At 39.0% G+C, this 15260-nt stretch overlaps 1 long non-coding RNA gene across 2 annotated transcripts; it reads left to right on the plus strand.

Moving 5' to 3' along the window:
* The first annotated feature begins 165 nt into the window (after positions 1 to 165).
* Positions 166 to 11757, plus strand: LOC107204111. Of its 2 annotated transcripts, XR_001521473.1 has the most exons (3): positions 166 to 3372; positions 5409 to 5540; positions 6937 to 11757. It is a non-coding gene; the product is annotated as an uncharacterized LOC107204111 (long non-coding RNA). The 2 variants fall into 2 exon arrangements; XR_004497684.1 differs by having other exon boundaries at positions 5409 to 11757.
* The last annotated feature ends 3503 nt before the right edge of the window (positions 11758 to 15260 follow it).

Consider the following 15260-nt stretch of genomic DNA (forward strand, 5'->3'; position numbering starts at 1 on the left):
CATCCATCCATCATCCATCCATCCATCATCCATCCATCCATCATCCATCCATCCATCCATCATCCATCCATCATCCATCCGTCCATCATCCATCCATCCATCCATCATCCATCCATCCATCTATCCATCATCCATCCATCCATCATCCATCCATCCATCCATCCATCTATCCATCATCCATCCATCCATCCATCCATCCTCGGGTGGTCCCAGGGCTGCGGCCAAGGTCCCTCAGTGCCGTGCTCGCTCCTAAACCTGCAGCAAGTGACTCCTGCCAAAAGGCAGCCTAGCTTTTCCTGCAGGGCAGGCTCTCCCCACAGCTCACTGAGGAACCTGATCAGCCTTTCCAGCCAGGAAGGCGATGGGAAAGCCCTGAAGGGTGTAGGGATTTCAGGGATACACAGCAGCACCCATCTGCTTGGCCATTTTTATGCCAAAGACAAGTTGTTGGTGGTGTCTGGACTTGCCCTCAGAAGCGTCTAAGGATGGCATTTGAAAATGTGTCACCACCCTTACTCAAAGATGAGGGGAGTGGTGTTTCTCAGAATCAGAATGATTGACAGTTAATCATCTCCTTTTTCTCTTATGCCTTACAACTAGGAAAAGTATTTAAATCATTAACTGAAAATCGAAGTTGGAGCTAACTGCAGACTTCCACAGCTTCATTTAAAAGATAAGGCACTCTTTTTCACATTCTTCTGGTATTTTATTTCTCATCCCAGGGTTCTCAGAAGTAACTCCTAAAGATTTTATAACTTCATGACTCATTTTCAGGCATACTGACACTGTGGATCAACAGTTTCTGCATGGAGAAACTACATGGACGTTTCCAGTGTCTTTAAACTTTTCTGGATTTTTTCCAAACAAAAATGTATTACTTCTACATTTTCATTTTTCAAAACCTTATCTGAGCATAGGGCTATGTCTCCTTGGTAGAAATGCTATTTGGGTTTACATTTTTAAAAACTCATCTGGTAACTGATATTGTCAACTTTTTCAGTGGAAAAAAAAAATAATCCTAAGGGTTGGTACAAAGAAAAATTTAAATTACCTGATTAGAATTCAAGGTTGAGAAACAGAAAGAATGGGAAGATTGTGTTTGGGGAAGTTTACTTTTAATGATTTCATAGCTGTGATTCATTTTGTCTTCTGTTGATTTTCCACCTGCACAAACCTTTTGACATCCACTTAGGAAGACACAAAATCAATAATGGGCAGAGAAAGGCAAAAATATTTCAAATTTGCCAGTAAGTAGCTGAAAATCAGAAAAGGAGAAAAATGATGGAGACGTGAAACCTATGAAATCTAAACATCCCACTAGGCCAAGCAGAATTACAGGGTATTGGAAAATATGACTAAGGACATATGGAATTAATTCTGAAAATAAACCTGTCTACATTTTTTCTTAAGGTCTCCAAAGCTGGTGCTCGGCCTAACTCAAGATTCAGATCCTGAAATCAGATTGGTTTTCTAGCAGCAGTCTCAGACTTTCTCCCTGGTAGGGAGAATAGGAATAAACTATTTCTCCAATGAAATAGTTTATTCCCCCACAGTCTGAAAATGTTTGCTTTTAAAATACACTAATTCTGTGCCCTCAGAGGGCACAACTCTCTGTAGCTGCTTTGCTTAATACAGAATTTTTTAAAGGAGATAGGAAGTGTGAAATAGACTTCCATTTTCAAGAAATTCTAGACATGGTACAAGAAAAAGAAGGAAAGATGAAGACAAGTTATTATTTACAAATGGAAGTTTAACTACCTTTAAAAAAAAAAAAAAGTACTACTGAGTTTTATTGTTTTAAACACAGAGATTATGTATCCTGTTCCTGTGATTGAATTCTCTCAGAAATGTTGCTGGCAATAAATAAAGCTATCCTAGTGAAACGTTATGATTCTGTTGCTATGATTACAATGAATAATGCAGAGAGTCAATGAAGTAGATGTGTTAATTATACATATTTACATTTCCAAAGACTCACTTCTTCTCTTGTGGGTATCACAGTCGGCAATACATTGTCTCGCCACTGAGTGGAGCTCCTTACGTATTTATTAGTGCAGTAAAACTAACAGAGCTCCAACTGTGAGGTGACCTAGTGATGGTTATTTCAGCTTCTGCCTGGCAGCTGCGTGGGCACGGCACTCAACAAGTTACTAAATGCTTAATTCTCTAAAATTAATTAGCTAAACAGGTAAATGGAAATCTCCAAGACACAGCAGCAGGGCTTTGTTAGACCTCAAATATGAGTTATTTTAATGAATAGCAAAACATTCAGTGTAGTTAATTTCTCTACCTCTGTTCTTTTATTTTGGGGGTTTTCTCGGTTGGTTGATTGATTTTTTGTTTGTTTGTTTGTTTGGGAAATGCCCTGCATTAATCTGCACAGCTAATTCAGGGAGGAAAAAAATGAAAGAAAGAAAAAGAAGAGGACTCTCTGTTTGCTGAAGGATGATGTGTTACAGATGCTGCATGCAGATATGTGAGAGCAATTGCAGAGCTGTGTTGCTGGGTTTCCACAGCGGGGATAATTAAAAATGAGTGCCAGCCTTGAGCAGTCAATTATCACTGAGTAACAAGATGAAAGATAAGAGGCAGATGTAATCATATTTCACAAATAATACATCAGTGTGCCTCTAGTCAAGGAGTCCTTTCTACATCAGCTTTTCACAGCAAGTGACCATATTTTTTCCAGTTTCCTGTAGCTTTTTTTAACATTCATCTGGGGAATGTGAGTGCTCTTGTGGTGGGTGTTTGTGGTAGGACAGACTTCTACAGCGTATCCTGAGAGCATTTGGGTAGAAACTGGGGATCCATTTCCTTTCCTTGTAAGTTTGGTAGTACAGTTTGTGTGTGATAGACAGGGAAATGGGATGTAGAGGAACAGGAAAGAATGTGAAGAGGAGTGTGAGACAGCAACAGGAGAAGTGGTTTAGCAGGAGAAATGTAAGCTGGATAGGAGGGGAAATGGGAGATTTATCAATTCTGTACCTCACAGTTGCATTGGTACCTTTTTTCCTGCTGAGGTCACATATAAGATTATTCTTTAACCATCATGTTAGTGCCAGGATCTCAAAACAATTTGCTCTTATGAGAAGAACATTGCTCCTAACGTTGTCAGGAGCTTTTCCATCTGTCTGGAGGGCAGGGATCCAGCACATTCAGAGCATGCACCAACCACAGAATGATAAAACCAAAAAGGGATATTTAAAATTGTTTAATCTCTGCTGTAATAGTTTCTCTGTTCCTCAGTCTTCAGGTCCCTTTCTGTCTTTTGAGAGGTAACAGTTGGTAGTTTTGGCCAGATAGAGAGGAGAGACGAGAAGGAAATGATTCATTGATCGATCCAAATGTCTTCAGAACACAGTGTTGCTAAAGGTAACCATCAGGAAATACAGGAATGTAAAGTAAAAATACACCTAAGAATATTTTGCTGCTGCTTTTCAAGCCTTGTATTCAACCCACTTGATATCTCAAGCTAGCTAAATAAATATTTACCTCTGCAAAAAGAATTTCAATTCATAATAAAAGCAAATCCAATTGTAAAGCTCTGCTAAAGGAGAATTAAAATTGCCTGTCAGTTTACTTGCTTTCCAGGAAACAGCTTAGAAAAATTCTTATTCTCTAAGGATCATCACAACTGTAATACCTCTCTGTGAGCTTACTGTACTGGAAGAAACAGCAAGACAAATTTACAGGAATGAGCTTTAGCTGAGCTGGTTCAGAATTGTAGGCTGCTTTGATGTTTTCATTTGGAAGATGTTTTTCACAGTGCAAGATGTTTATACCCACTGTTCTAAAAGACTAATTCAAACATTAGCCTCTGAAAATCATCTGTAGCAGACAGTCCTACTATCCTAGGAGCATTTGAACTGATCTGACATAGAAAAGACATTGGGATTTTTCAGGGGTAAAAGCTTTGATGAAAAGATCCAGGTAACATCAGTCAGGCTTATTGATAAGTCTTTTCTAATCACTTTTTAAACAATCCTGCAGGTTTTCTTCAGATTCTGTTTTTTAGGAGTCACTTGCAAGTGCAGTTTTTGTACCAATAATTGTGGTGTAAAATACTTAATTTCTAAATAATTAGACTTAGTTTGTAACTTGACTGTGAGCCTCTCTTCACCAGGCAACATGATATTTGCTGGTTTATGAGAGCAAGTCTGGCACTGCAGAGAACAGGAACACAACAATGTTGTTCTGCTACTACTTGCACAATAATTTAGTTCTGAAAATATAGAAAGGTTTTTTTTTCATGATGGAAATTACTATGTACTAGACTGTGTGTCCCTTTCAAGGCACACCAGAAAAATAGGTGAGCTTGAAAATAGAGGATAGCAAGAAAAAGATAAGAAAGACTACTCATGTGTGACATATATATGTGTTGTTTAAAAAAAAAATATTAGGTTCTATAAAATTCCTTTGCATAAACAGCAATTCATATTATTCTCTCTGTCCTCTGGCCATAAAAATTTCAACTTTTAAAGAAATATTATTGCTCTTCTGAGACTTGAGAATATGTTCCATTTTAAAACAACTTTAAGCTACATTTGTCTCTGGACTGGATCCACCAATGTCATCATCATTAGATCATGGATTAATTTGGCTCATGGTATCATGCTTGGAGTAACTACAGTTGTGGGGTTTGGTCTTTTGCCATGATCAAACTTTGAAAGAAATTAATAGCACTGATGGTAGAAGATGATGGCCATGTTTTTATGTGTAGGAGACAGAATACAAATATTTGCAAAGGGTTTTTTTGTTATTACTGAGATTTTGGGGAACAAAGATTATTGTCCCAAGATGCATAACAATTATATAACTGCAAGGAACTGAAAATATTTAATGGTGGATTGAGTCAGAAAGATAGGAATTACCCTCATTACTCTTGAATAGAACTTTACTCATGGTGCTTATACAAATATTTGAAAATTTCATTAGTGCAGTCATTTGCCAGTTGGGTTTCTCTGAAACTTTCCTATTTGGTGCTGCACATTCCTATCGCTATGATATGTAAAATACAGACTAGGATTCCCAAAAGTGCATTTCACGTTTATTTCCTTTTGTTTCTTGATGATGACACAGGAAACAGCTTGACAAGATGAAAGGAGGCTTTAGTTCACATGACAGCCATACCCAACCCAGTCTGTACTGCTAATGGGTCACCTGCCATTTCGGATGCTAAAAACAAAAATCTTAGGATGCTAAAAACAAGAATCTTATTTGCGTGTGAATGTCGGTATGAATCAGGTTTTATATAGCATTTACTATAGATACAGAAATAGCTTCGTATGGCAGAGCAGTTTAGACTTGGGCTAGAGGTGGCTCGCTCTCAGAACAGGTAAAAATAGAAGAAATAATCTGTGAGCACCCTACTGCTTGATTCCAGGTGGAAATGCCATTTTTGCTTATAGTTACAGGTTCTTCAGCTGGCTGAGCATGAAGCGGGGAGAAATCAACAAGTTCTCAAGACAGCTTCACACCCATCAAGAGCCTTTGAAGTTTAACAACAAAGCCTGACTCTAAGGGCAGAATTATTGGGCCAAGTAAGGAAAAGTCATTAACAGTTAATCTTAGGCGTTATCTCAAAGTACTCAATTTCTATGGAAACCGAGTATTTGGCTCTGAACACCGGGGCATATCCTAGGAATTCACTGTAAGAGTATTGGAGCAGAGCTATCCAGTTCTGTGTCAGCCGGGACAACACTCTAGTTCTGCTTTGTCATTTCTCTCCCCTCATCTCCCCCACCCCGGTTTTAAAACGAATCCTTTACCTCCATCTAAATCCAAAGATTTCCATCTTTGTAGGGACAGTAAATCCGAAGGAAGCAGTGTATTCTGGCATTCTGAGAGACACTCCCTGAGATAGCTGGGGCACTCTTGATTTACTAAAGAGGAGCTGTGTGGGAATTTAATCAAGCACAGGGAAGGAATTCTTCTGGCAAGGAAAAAAAGTCATTTTACAGAGTCAGTAACACTCTACAGCTCCTGCAAATCCCTTGAACATTGTGACCACTTAAGAGTTGACAGCTGCAAACAGGTTACAGGCAAAGCTGTGTGTCACAGTAGTATATCCGGCATTTTCAGCTGGCATTTTTATATAAATAATATGCCTATAAATAATTGATGTGAATATAGCACTATTATCAAAAATATGCTTCTAGTATCTCACTTATTGGAGACACTGAACAAACAATCATATGTGAAGTGGACAATGGGGGCAGAGTTTGGAAAGTAATGGCTGGTAACCTATGGAAACCAGATGAGTAATTTAACTGCATGTTACATTGTAGTGTAACAATCAAAAAAAATAAAATGTCCATTAAAAATCTGCTCAGCACCTAGGAATGGGCTTATTACTACAGCTGGCAAGAGCTACAGAGATTTCTGTCTGCAGATCATTAGTCAAATATGTGCCCACTCGAAAGACCAAAACCTGCTATCAGTTATTTTGTCAAAGCCCTCCTATTGACAGCATCACAGGAGAGGCCAAGTGCAGTTGAATCTCATCCTCTGAACGGCCTTCCTTCTTCTCCTGAGACTTAAAATACATTGGCACAAAGTTTTGAAGTTATATATTAGTACATTCATTTCATCCTACTGAAAAAAAACCGGATTTGTTCTACATGTTCCATCACCACCTTATCTGTCAGATCACCAGCATTTGCAGCACTGCTGACAGCAGCTGCGTGGATTGCTGGAAGTGAAATATTTAGGGTCCTGTAGGAACTGTAGTAACCCTACCTTCCAGAAGGGCTTCAGGCTTTTACCCTGGGGCTCCTAACCAGGCTTTGATACCTCTCTTGGCTTTCTGTGTCTTTCCTGCCTCTTTTCAGCTCCTCCGTGGCAGCCACAGCTGGTTTGCTGGACATTATCTTTACTGCTTTGCAAATGCTTTGCTAACTAAATTCATCTGTTCCTTTCGCCCCTTTTCTCCCGCAGAAGTTGATGACAATGCAGCAGACTCAGATAAAGCTGGGTTTTGGCTTTCTGTGCAAGCTTTCGGTTCACTGCCTACGAGTCTCTCGGTCTCAGGAGTGGCAGCTGCTGGTTTGATTCCATTTGTGAAACGCGGAGTACTCAAAGGGAAGTGAGTCTGAAGCAGAACACAGTTACTGGATGTTTGTTCAGAGCTGTAATGAGATTGAGTAGATAAAAACAAACATAATGCTTTCATCGGCTCTTGATCTGACTGCGAGAACCGTGGAAAACAGTGATAGCAAGCACAAAGGTTTCAAGATGAAACCTCTATTAATTCCTTTGCTGAGAATCTTCATACTTCTACCCAAAAAAATACAGTGCTTTGCTTTTATCTTAAGGGATGTTACTGAAAGTAGCTCAGATTCCACATCCAGATACCACATGATTGGCATTAAGCTTGTAGTTGCAAAATGTTTTACAAGTCGATCCCTACTTGTGTAATGCACTAAACCAAAAGCCAAACTTCCAACTCTTGAAGTCTATATTTGGATTGTTTTCACTAAACAAGTTAATTGAGTCTAAGATTACTTCTAAAATATTTTCCAGAAAACTAAATTTAGCTTTTCAACCCCATTTCCACTAGAAAATGAAGGTTAAATATTTTTGCTTTGAGAGCTGGGTTCATTGAACTCTCCCAAGTCCTAACACAGGCACAAGCCAAAAAACGCCTTGAACCAACAGCTCATACAAACTCCTGAGAGCCAAATCAGCTGACTCTAGCAGAGCACAAAAGTTTTTAAACTCATTTCAGCTTCTTTTATGAAGATAATCCAAGCAGTACCAACTTGCTTTTTCCACAAGCATCTTCTTTGCTTCTCCCAGGACAAAATGATAACATTGGAGTCAAAGACTTGCAGTGTCACAGAGTCATGGCCTAGATTTTTTTTTGTACTGAAGCAACAGATCTGCAAGAGAGCAAATACTTGCTTTATAATATAGAAAACAATGTCGGAAAATAACAGCAACAATCATTGTTTTTATCTAGCCACAGTATTTTAGAGAAGGCTGCAATGGCCTGTCTCTCATGTAATGTACAGTACTCCATTTAACATACTTCTTTTAATTATTCTGTCTTGGTAATCAAGTGCTGCCTTTGAGAGGATGATAAAATTACTTTTTATTCCCATGCACAAACACACACATACAATGTAATGTATCATGACCGCTTTACTCTTTTTAGAGAAGCTAAAAAAGGAGAAATGCACAAGAGCACCCTTGTTTGAATAAATACTGGGCTGTCTGTATGGAATAACAATTATATGCTGAAGCTAGAGCAGATGTATGGGTGTGAATCACATAAGGGTAGGTTGGGGAATTATAATCAGCTAAACAGACCTAGGAATCAATCAGCAGTGGAAATTTTTCTCTGGCTAAACAGCAGATTTTTCTGACTATTATGGGGAAAGTGATTTTTCAGCCCATGTTTTGCAAGGGTAGTGTGAAAGTTCCCGAAGTGTAGGACATACATTTGTGGCACAGAAATGTAAAATGAAATGAGATCTGACACTGCCATTGGCAGCCACTGTTGTGACTGATGAAGAAATTTTGTGGATCCCTTTAGTACTCTGCAAGAAGAACAGCTCTGGAGTTAGGATGAGACACAAATGCTATTTTTTCCTGGGTTTGCCATACCCTCTGACCAAGGTCAGATTTGGATTAATTTGTATCACCACCAGGTATCCAAGTGTTAGTATAGTCAGTAGAAGGAGGCAATAAAAGTAATTTTCTTTAAAAGGTGAGGTCAGCTTCTGTGTCACAAATGATGCAATGTTATGGTGTGTCTTCATGGGCATTTCTGATGTTCCTTTGATATTTCCATATAGAGGGTCATCTTAAATGTCCTTTGCCTACTTTTCTTCATCATTTCTTCATTATCATGCAAAAAAAAATCATTCTGGTCATTCAGTGGCTTTCCCAGCACTGTGTTTGTGACCTGCTTACTCTCTTATTAAACAGCTTTACCTGAACCACCAACACAGACACACTCCCAAGAGCAGAGACCTGAAAAGTCAGGATGCAAATTTTGTCTTCAGCCAGGTCCTTTTTTCTCTTCTTGTTGGTTTTTCATTTCACAGGTGCCATGTTATCTCGTGTTAGACCCTTGGAAATGACCAAAGGCATCGGTAAGCTCAGGGTTCTGAAGCACCCTCCAACATCCTGCCAGAAGCATCTTCCATCAACTTCAGGTAGGAAGCAGATGGACTGAGAAGAACGGGCTGTTAGCAGTGATTACACACCCTGACCTCTTTGATTGGATGGCATTTATTCAGTGAGCCAGGGAGCCAGCAGAAAAGTCATTTTATCTGTGTGTTTTGTGGGCAATCTCAGATGAGAGTTAAGACAGAAAGGCAAAGAAACAGGACCAAAGTCTTTGCTGGGGCACTGCAGGGAAATGTGGGGTCTTGCAGTCGAGCTCTTGCTGCTCTCATACCTCCTCTGAGTGGAGACTTGACACTAATGTTTGTAATTTCATCACAAATGCATTACTCTACCAAAAGATTTTATTATACTCCATCCAGCATTGAAGAAAGTTTCTATACTATTATCCCTTCTACAGAAATTCCACATGCATTAGCTGCTTCCCAAAAGACATGTAGCTGCTTCTGGCAGCTAACTGATTTCTAGCCCTGGAATTAAAATAATTCCAAATAATGGGGAAAATGTATGGTATTCCAGATTTTTGAACAACTTCTAAAATAAATATAAGTCTTTTCCAATAAGCTTGGATATGATTATTGAGCAGTGACTAAAAACAATCAAGCCTATTTCTAGTGGTAACTGAAATTTCCATTTGTTTCCAGTAAATCCACTGGGCATTTGTAAGGTGATACCTGAAAGCAGATTGAGCACTTACTTCTATTTCCACAATCTTTATTGGGTAGATTAAATCACTACATAAAACTTAGTTAATTGGAGAGAAGATGGTGCAATAAAAGCAGAAACCAAACCTAGTGCAATCCAACCCAGCAATCATACGTGGGCTGTCTGTTGCATCCTGTTTTATAGACAATATTGCTACTCCCAGGGATGGGGGATTCCCACCTCTCCAAATTTATTTTACACACACAACAAACCTGTCACATACGGGCTCCAGAACATGACAATCTGCAAAACTAGCCTGGAGTGGCTTCTGACTGCCAAAGAAGCACGTATTTATTAATGGAAATCACAAGCTTCCCTCAGAGAAATAAGTCCACCGTGAATTTCATGGAAGCAATAGGAGCCTAAAGATAACAGTGTATACTGGAAGCCTCTCCACTTATCACAGTATTTCATCCTCCTGTTTTTAGACAAAAATCATTCTCAGGAAATAGTAAGACTTGCAAACATTTCTGCTGCTGGATTAACTGGATATTGATAAGACAGAAGGGCAAGACTTTCCTGTGGCACAGGATAGAACCTGTGTGTCAATACTCAAACGTTTGATGGCATTTTGATGGAATTTCTAACCATTGGTGCAGAAAACCTGCTTGCAGCACAAAATGGGACAGGCTAATGAAGAGTTTGGCCACTACATGGGAGTCATTCATTCCCTCTGTCATGGTTTAAACCCAGGCAGGCAGCAAGCGCCACGCAGCTGCTTGCTCGTCCTTGGCTCAGCAGTAACTAAAACATCTCTACATTATCAACACTGTTTCCAGCACAAATCCAAAACACAGCCCCATACCAGCTACTGAGAAGAAAATTTACTCTACCCCAGCCAAAACCAGCATGCTCTATCTAAAGCATTGTGAGATCAGTAAGGAGCAAGAATTCCTTTTCTGCCAAGCTGCCCTGGACAGAAATCCTGCTTCAGTAGTTACATGATACCACTTGGGGAAAATGGAGTGATACCAGCTATACATCAAGTATGATTGTTTGGATATGTAATTTTCCACAGAAGGATCCAGTGTCAAAAATTCCGGAGTATTTAATGCTTGAATGAAGAACCAGTTATTCAGATTAATGGTGTGCCGTGCCAAAATAACAGTAGCTGCCTCCCAGAGCAATCTGTTCAGTTAGAATATATTTTCTTCCTTCCATCCAGATGTTGATGTGATCAGAAATATTAGCCAATTTATTAAGTTCAGAAGCAGCATGGCCAAAGTTCATCCTTAATCTCCATCCCATTTCCTGGTATCCTGCCAGAAGAGATCCTGACTCCAGCAGCCCATCAGTTACCACGGCTGTCCAAAGGTAAAGACAACACCAGGGTTTATGCTGGAGAATGCAGTATCTTATTTTCAGGGGGATTAGAAGCTACAGATATTTTGTGTCTGATCTTTTTAGCTTCAGGTCTACTCTGTCTGCCAGTTTGAGGGTCAGATGCTAATCTTCAAAGCCATCAGCAAGTTTTAATCTCTTTAATATTGGCAGAGAATCGCTATCTGCACTATAGCTAAAGAGCTGCATCCTCTCAGGAAAGCAGCTCAGAGTGTCCAGGACAAAGTACACTAAGGCTGAAGACAGATGGTGTTGGCAGAGGGGCTTCACTACTGGGTAATCTCCTCAAGGAGGTCACACACTCAGCAGTCCTGAACCATAAAACCTTGTCTTCTTTCCAAACTTACCTGTTTTCCCTCTGGAATGTTCCACTCATCTTTCTGCTACATTTTTTTTTTTTTTTCTTTTTTCAATATCAGAAACAGAACTGTGAGCTAATGTTACTCAGATTTATTTACAATCTCAGATGAGCCAGCCTGCTGTCATTGAAATGCACTTGCACAATAATTTTAAAAAATTATGTTGCTTATTTTGAGATACTTTTGTCAGACATGATGGAAATAAATGCTGTTGTTAAAAGTTCCCGGATTTAAGTGGTTTTTGACACACCTGCAGACCTTTCTTGTGAAATAGCTTCTTTTCCAGTTGAACTGAGTTGATTTGAATTATAAAGTAAATCTTTCGTTACAGACAAAGATTTATGTTACATACTCAGCTCCCTTAAGAAATGGCCTCTTCTTCCTTTGCACATCTTCTGATGGAGATAATCCCCTGCAGCTGGTGATTCATGCTGAGATTGCTAAAGCAAGTTTGTTTGATGCAAGATTTACATTTGCAGTAGAGTGCCTACATTGTGTGAAGGGACTCTTGCAGAAAAATAGATTTATTTTTCTTTTATAAGCAATCAGCAGTGTTCCAAGTGGTGAGGCAATGCTGGCAGTCAGGTACCAGCTTGAAGATCACCTGATCCATGCAGCAGCCACCAGTTTGCTCCTTTTCTTTTTAATGAGGAGGAGGAAATAAAGGGGAAATGTTAAGCAAAAACAACCAAATATTGACCCCACAACTACTGTTGCATTTATTTTGCAGTTATTTTTCTGCCTTGGAGCAGGCCAACAGGAGAACTTTACCTGTTGGTATTTCTATGATTGTTTAGGAGAGAAAGCAAAGACTGTCTTTGCCCCAGAGGTGCTTGCTTTCACAGCCACCATTCAGTTTGGCCAGAAACATTGAAATTATGAAATCAGCACTACTAATTGCTGCAGCTTCATTCTCAAACTTTCATTTGATACTTCAGACCCTGAAGAATCTCAGTCTTCACTTTTGTGGAGTCAGGTCTCACTGAGAGAAAAAAAAAAAAAAAATGAATCCAAGTGCACCTTAAGGGCTCAGAGTTACAGCAAAACTAAAAATGTCTTAATTATTATTTCCCAGCTAGATTACATCATTTGTGATATTTACAAATAACAATTTTGCCAAGGATTCTATTCTAGTTATCAAATTTTTCTGAAAGAACATTTTATAATTTAAATATGAAATGGTCTCTCCTCAAACACATTTTGCAGATTCCAGTTTTGTGATTCACTTGTGAAAGGAGTTATTTTCAATCTTTCCCATGATCTCAATGTCATGGGATTTTTGTTCTGTGGGAGCCATGATGACACAAATAACATTAACAATAACAAATGGTTTATCCATATTGAATTTGTGATAAGAAATCAACTCATGATTCCTGGTAATTTCTCAGTGTGCAGGAGGTTTTGTTTCCAGCCACCAGTACAGATCTGGCTGTTATCAGCTGGGGAAGGCTGCAAAGACTCAACCAGATGTCAGCAGAACTGCCATTTATTTTCACCTTTTTCTTGTGCTTTCTGTGTAATTTGTCAAATGACATATTCTTCCTGCCTCACATAGTATCTGTAAAATGGGATCCTTTAGATTTCCTTCTGTTTGACAATAAACAGGTTGTTACAGTGGGACAGATTCTGTCATCTCTGCCCTTGGAGCAGAGCACTTCACAAAGGAAAATAATAGGAGTGAGAATGAATATTGAGTGTTTATCAAAAGGGGAGCCTGATTTTGAAGCCTGTAAATGTATTCATTTATCTGCATATAATGAATCAAGTTATTAATGAAGTGATAAAACTTTCAAATTGTGTGGAGGCTTATCCAGTGTGCAAATTCCTGATACTGCAGGATGGTTTGATTACCACAAGAGCTGGTGATTTCTCAACTACTCAGTGCATACAGAAAGAGAAATCTCTATTCCTCCAACACATTTCCCTCACTTCAGGCAGACTCTGTGTCCAGCAGTGTGTTTCTGTTTTGTGGTTAAATTAAGAACATCAGTTTCTTGGGATGTTTCATACCAAACAGATACAGAAAAATAAATAACATTTCAAAAGATCAGCAAAGGCAGTACCAATGTGCCTGAACATTGGGTGATTCTCTGTCCTCCTGTATTTTCTCCCCTCTGGGTGCTTGGTCCAGCTGTTGGAAGATGTTCTGGTGAAGCTGCTGCTTTTGCCACGGCATCACAGAGAGCTGCAAGGTCACTCTGAACCTCCAGCTTCTTGGTCTGCAACTAAAAATACCATTCCTGTGTTCAGGCTTCTGGGTCAGTGTTATCTCCCTGGAATTTGGTATCAAATGGCCCTGCCTGTTCCAGCTAGATCACATCCTGTGCTTGGGAGCTACCAGCCTGTGCTACCTCGGGTTGAGTTCTCACTGTGTCTCATCAATGGCTTGCTTGTGTTGAAAGATTAATGAGGAAAATGTGGTAATACATATTGATATTCATGCTGTGTTTTGGCAAGGGAGGTTATAAAATTAATAGTGGAATTTAACCCCAAAATCTGTTATAGCAAGCACCTGAAATACAGACGCCAGACCAGACAGGAATTTTGCATATCGTCTTTTTATTTCTTCTTATAGCAGGAATAAGTATCTTAGGGAAGTGTGTTATCTCTCTATTTCCTACAGTGAATATAGTTTTGAATATAATTAAAATATATTTGTAAGACACTGCAAGGTATATTGTATGAGAAGAACACAGAATTGTTTTATTTTCTTAAATCTACAGTTCTTGCAAATACATTTGATTTTTGTCTAGTCAAGAGAACAGATCCATACCTTACCTATCTACTCTATTTTGGTTGTTTTGAAACATTTTTCATTGTTTCAATATGTGGCCAAATGAAGTTTAATATTTGTTATGAGATCCTTACTTTTGTAGGAAACCTTTGGGCTGAACAATTTAAATAGTATGATCTAAAGTATCTCTAAACCAAATTCATAGTTTTATTTTGGAGCCTGTTCTGGTTCACACTCAGCACGGCCCAAAATGTTAAACCCTATTGCAAAAATGTGTGATGTTTCTAATGTGGGTAAGAATACATGTTTGCAGATTGATTTCGAAGGAGGGCTGTTCCAAATCCTTGCAGATGAGGAGAAAGAGGAAAGCTTTCTTGTAACATTGTTTTACTTTTGTTTTCAGTCTCACAGCAATTGCATGCAGAACTGGTATCATCTCTCAGGCATCTGTTGCTTTGCTGCCAGGGTCAGCTCTGCAAGAAAACTTCATATTTTACGAAAGTTCCATGCTCCAGCTATGTCTCTGGTGTATTAAAAACAAATAGGCTTCTTTCCAACATCAAATGTTCCTGCCTTTGGATTTTTACTCTGTCTCCTTTTTAACCCTCTTGTCTGTTTAAGCCTTAGGAAGGTGCCCCCAGCCTCTTGCCCCATTGTTGGAATCAGAGGCACAGAGAGTGTGCCCTTATCTCTGATACCTGGCTCTGACATCCAAGAAAACACTGAATTTCATATAACAACATGAAAACAACTGTTAAGGTTAAATAGAAAAGCTAGGAGTGTGAATGTATAAATTAGAAGGTTTTCTAAAGTCACTGGGTGAAAAAGTTAAAGTTTGGAGTTTAAAGTAGTTTAGAGAACAGGAGACAAGATGGAGAATCTAGGGTGTTATCTCTTGTCCTTCTTCTTCCTTCTTCATCTTCTTCTTCCAGAGGTTTTTGGGTAGTAATGAGTGATTGAATAGAAAATGCCACAGTGCAGCTCACAGG

The sequence above is a fragment of the Parus major genome, chromosome 1A, assembly GCF_001522545.3.
Source record: "Parus major isolate Abel chromosome 1A, Parus_major1.1, whole genome shotgun sequence".
Lineage (NCBI taxonomy): Eukaryota > Metazoa > Chordata > Aves > Passeriformes > Paridae > Parus > Parus major.